The sequence below is a fragment of the Tachypleus tridentatus genome, chromosome 12 (genome assembly GCF_004210375.1).
Source record: "Tachypleus tridentatus isolate NWPU-2018 chromosome 12, ASM421037v1, whole genome shotgun sequence".
Classification (NCBI taxonomy): Eukaryota; Metazoa; Arthropoda; class Merostomata; order Xiphosura; family Limulidae; genus Tachypleus; species Tachypleus tridentatus.
In genome coordinates, this window is record NC_134836.1 from 60024983 (window position 1) to 60030982 (window position 6000).

Sequence of the window (6000 nt, forward strand, 5' to 3'; positions counted from 1 at the left end):
CTTCGGTAAAAATAGATTTTAATCGATCATTAAGTTGAAGGAGATAAAAGTGTTTCTTTAGTATCCGAAGCAGGTTTTTCAGTTTTGGATGACAGGTAATAACCAGTGGAACACGAGAATAATTTATTTTGGGTGATTGTTTCAGGGCAGATGTACGCGATATGTTGTTAGCGTTCTAAACTTGTTGGGTGATGGTGTTGTTTATAACTTCTTCCAGTCATAGTCTGTTTCACAGAATTAATGTGATGGTCACAGTTCTTATTATCAGAACACGTCTTTAATCCAAGTGCTTAATTGAATGTGATATAGTGTTTGGTGGGTGACAGCTTTATTATGTAAAACTCTAGTTGTTATACCATTGATGATCAATTGCAAAAAAGAATTCTGAAGAAAGCAACTGAAGGTGACAATGTTCTCTTGCTAAACAAGAAAAAGGTAAACAATAGCTTAGCAATAAGTTTTTAAAAGTAATGTTAAACAGTATAGTTTGTTTTTTGAATTTCACGCAAAGCTACACAAGGGCTATCTGCGCTAGCCGTCCCTAATTGAGCAGTACAAGACTAGAGAGAAAGCGACTAGTTATCACCACAAACCGCCAGCTCTTGTTATACTCTTAACGACGAATAGTAGGATTGATCGTCACATTATAACACCCCCCACGGCTAAAAGAGCGAACATGTTTCGTGTGACGGGAATTCCGACCCGCGACCCTCGGATTACAAGCCGAGCCCCTTAACCACCTGGCCATGCCGGGCCGTCAAGTATTTAAGTTGATCCGTTTTACTGTCCTTTTTTTGGAATGTAACCCTAACACTAAAATTTGGCGTTCTACATACTGACTTGTACCGAAACCCAACAGATAAACCAAAAATAATTCTCGTCAGTTGATAACAACGGACATAGACACATCTTAGTATTTTTTTTTTTAATAAGTATTATGAGGAAATATATTTTACAACTTACAGGAATATTCCTATTTTGGTATTTTTGCGAAAATAATGAAATTATTTATGAAGGTTACTTTATTAACAAATTCAAAAACACATTATATGTTACCATAGTTTAACATACAGATGGAGCTCAAAACGTATATGAAGTTTTAGGGTAAAAAAAACCCCAAAAAACACGTGAATTTTACATTGTTAAAAAGATCTAGTCAAAAAACATCTTATTTCAGAAACCAAAACAGAAACTGAAATAAACATAATAATTAAATATTTAGTAATATAAATACTATTCAACTAACTTCACCAATAACTGCTGTCATTATATATATTGAATGATGATTTGATATAAAGTCAGCACTTGAATGGTTTGTGTCAGATTGTGTATAACAAAAAAGGTAGTTTTGTTTCTACTTTATTAATTACTTTATCGTGAAGGTTTACAAAATTATAACCAAAAAAGAAGAAAAGTTAACGTAAGGAAACTAATTAGCCTGAGTATTACTTCGTCGAAATATTAGTAATCTTAAAACACATGGACTTCTGTTTAAACATGCAATCTCACATCTATCTTGGAAAATCTAACTGACTCGCATGTTTATTAATAAACATATGCTTTAAAATACCATGTTCCCCGATTTTGAAGAAATTCTATTTGTTTATAAAACGTGTCGTCACGCCATAACACAATCTTTAACAGTACTCTTCTGGAAAAATACACAGAAAAACATAAAACTTAAACAGTATAAATGACAATTTAAGTTTTCAAGCAAAAGTTTAAACATCTCGAAACTAAACCAATAATAACATGAAAAACACAGCGTGAAACTTGAGAAAATTCCCTCAGTATCATTAGAAGAAAACACTTTATAAATACTTACCGTTCTTAACATTTTAAACTTTCGGATTTGTCACTTAAAGTCCAGCCAACACTTGGATCTTCTAAATACGTCTCGTGCGCAGTTGTTTCATTCAACCTCGTGAGGTCAATACTGTCGACTTTTTCAGTACAATCACAATCCTTATTTTCAAATTCTTTCTCTATTAGCTCAGGTTGTTTCTATCCTCGAGATCATAAAGAAACACCATATCACTATCAATACGAGAAATTAGCTGCTCAGGTATCCATGCAGGCTTTGCAACTTCTGTTACCCTTCTGATCATATGATAAGAATCGGCAGCTTCCAGTCTGAGCTGTCTTGTGATCAAAAATATATTTCCCTCTTCCGATGAACTATGAAACACACACACACACACACACACACACACATCTACATAACTAATATAATAAAAACGTAGGAACTATACGTATACACCGCCCGATAATTCGTACCATTTCTATACTAGGAGATTACATTGATAACTATTGGGTTATATTCAACGTTCCTTTACCGTAATTGGTATTTGCTTATAAAACCATGTTGGTTTGTTTGTTGTTTTTTTTTTTTAAATTTTGCGGAAAGCTACACGAGGGCTATCTGAGATAGCCGTCCCGAATTTAGCAGTGAAAGACTAGAGGGAAGGCAGCTAGTTATCACCACCCACAGTCAACTCTTAGACTATTCTTTTACCAACGAATAATGGGATTGATCGTAACGTTATAATGCCCCCACGGCTGAAAGGGCAAGCGTATTTGTTGCGACCGGGATTGGAGCCCGCTGCCCTCAGATTACGAGTCAAACGCCTTAACCCACCTGGCTATGCCGGGCCAAACCATGTCGGATACTGGCCTGTAATGCATAATGTTTACAGTATACCTTCTTTACCAAATGAAATAATTATATAATCACTCAACAACGTTTCTTAACTAAACTCAGTACATCTTATCAGTAATAATTATTTATTCCTTTAACAGAAAAAAGATATATAATTATTTCCACTTCTTTCATAGCTATTCTTTAAACTATAGACATTTAAGTATTTTTTTCAAGGTTATGTTTGTTGTTATTTGAAGTTAAGCACAAAGCTACACAATGGGCTATCTGTGCTCTGCCCACCACGGATATTGAAACCTGGATTTTAGCGTTGTAAGTCCACAGACATACTACTGTGCCACTAGGGGGCCTCAAGGTTATGAAGTTTGCTACAGAAACATAACAGATTCAGCACAATAAAGTATTTGGACACAGAAAAGTAATTATCAACCTGTATTTGTCTATATTTCCGTTTCCTTATTGCACACACCAAACATGCTCACCCTTTCAGCTGTGGGGGCGTAATAATGTTTCGGCCAATCCCTCTATTCGTTGGTAAAAGAGTAGCCCAAGAGTTGATGGTGGGTGGTGATGACTAGCTGTCTTTCCTCTAGTCTTACACTGCTAAATTGGGGACGACTAGCGCAGATAGCCCTCGTGTAGCTTTGCGCAAAATTCAAAAAAAGAAACAATCCTCATCACATTAAACTGAACTATAAAGTCCAATTAAATTTTGAAACAACAATTTCATTAGATATGAAAGTATTCATTTGAACTAAACTACATATTAATACTCATTTTGGATAAATATTATTAAAGTTATATAATATAAGTATTTACGTGATGTGAGTAGATCCAGCCACAGAAGGACAAGTGTATTGACGACGCATAACCTTTTGTTAATGATAACATTGTACACGTGTGATAAATGTTTACAACTGGTTTGTGATCATTTCGCTGTACGAACACTGCTATTTAGTGTTTTAGAAATTAAATTATTTTCTGATTACGTTAATTTGAGCTTTATATAACTCTTACCTGACTTGTTTGTTTTGAACTTCGCATAAAGCTATACGAGGGTTATCTGCGCTGGTCGTCCATAATTTAGCAGTGTAAGACTAGCGGGAACACAGCTATTCATCACCACCCACCATCAAGCGTTGGGTTACTCTTACCAACGAATTGTGTGATTGACGGATAACATTATAATGCCCACATGGCTGAAAGGGCAAGCCCCTTTTGACCCAAGTTGACCGTTACAACCACGTGGTGATGCAGGGCCCAGAATGAAATCCATTATGAGTTAAACCTTATCACGCCCTCCTTAATTTTACCCAAAAAACGTCAGTTGGAATAACTAAGCTTGACATCATTAGAAATTTGCCCTTCAATCCAAGTTCCCCGAAAAACCAATCCACCAGCATTCTAAATATAGACACCAGGACCACTTCTTTCATGGTTCTTCCACTCGCCTTTATATACGTCGCCATTAAAGTAAGTATACACACCGTAACATTGTCTTCATGCCACTCACCTAAATATTCACATATGTACAAGAAAATTCATAATTGCTTAGTTGAGGAGAAAAAAACCTCACGTTAAAGGAAATTAATACTAACTTCCGGTCAGAGTAAAATTAGTCATATATACATCGACTGAACTAATAAATGAAAACAATCTTTATAATGAATGTATAATAATGAAATCAAAACATGCTGTGCACACTTATAAACAATTTCATTTTTTTTACTTTAACAATTGAATTAAAAAGAAAAAATCTGACAACATAGTAACAATTATGTATCTCAAGGCGTCGATATGGGTATTAAAACTGATTAAATTAAAGCAGATAACAAAATTTCGACCTTGTTAGGTCATCTTCAGGCTAACAAAGGAACAGTTAAAGTGTATACTTGTTAGACACATGTAATAGCAGAATGTAACAACACATGTTATCAAGTTGTCTTTAAACTTAATTCTTAATTATTAGATATGAATTCAATCTTATATTCAGAGCTAATGAGTTCTAGAAGTATGAAGAAAATTCGACAAAACAGAAAAAAACATTGGGTGGTTCATATCTGGAGGGGAGGCACTGGACGGTTCTGTGGTAGATCATCACATACACTACAAAATATTCAAGGCACTTTAATACTTGATTGTATTATAAGATTAAAAATTAGTCCGTAATATTGTATAATGGATGAAAGGATACGCTATCCCTCTGGTCAGTTTGCTTTTGAATGTCGCGCAAAGCTACACGAGGGCCATCTGCGCTAGCCGTTCCTAATTCAGCAGTGTAAGACTAGAGGGAAAGCGACTAGTTATCACCACAAACTGCCAGTTTTTGATATACACTTTTATCGACGAAAAGTAGGATTGATCGTAACATTATAACACTCCCCACGGCTAAAAGGGCGAACATGTTTCGTGTGACGGGGATTCAAACCTGCGATCCTCGAATTACAAGTCAAGCGCCCTAACCACCTGGCTATGCCGTGGCTCCCTCTGGTCAGTAATTCAATATTAGGCATGGCGTCAATTAAATACCTTATCAGCTTTAACAAAAACACAAAATACAGATACACATTTGCGGTCAGCTTGATTGTAAAAGTGTTAAAAAATGCATTTCGTATTAAAATAAAATGTTTCTGTATGAAATTGTTTTATTAATTATTACCATAATGTTTGGCTACAAGTGTTTGAAGTATTTTGTTACAAATAGATAAGGAACTCAGATGTGTAAAACAGTATATGAATATCCTTACAATATTATTGTTTCTGTATTTCATTACACTGATTTCCGTAATGACTTAAATACGTGTCTAACTACAGTTCCTAGACGTATAAAAATCGTTGATACTGTATACATATTTGGAGAAAACACTTATGAGTAAGACTATAGGGTTTGTTTTTTTTCTTTGTGGACAATCATGACTGGAACTCTTTACTACGGTATATTAACTATAAAAGTTATATTTCTTTTCTTTTTTTATATTCCTAACCTAAATTTTTATTACGGATTACCCTTACCTTCGTACCTGAGGCCATCTGGAAATATAAACATCCCTTTTCCACGTATTAACTATAAAAGTTATATTTCTCTATTCCTAACCTTAATTTTTATTACGGATTACCCTTACCTTCGTACCTGAGGCCATCTGAAAATATAAACAGCCCTTTTCCATGTTTCTTCCCCATCTTCCATTTACCGATATAGCGCGCACCATTTACGAAGAGATAGGTTCCTTCTCCTTTCCTTTTACCGTTGATGTAATAACTCTTGTAAGAAGGGCACTTCCAAAACCATGACATTCCTCGAGTTCATTTCTCTCACCTTCGTAAGTCTAAAGTTCGATGAT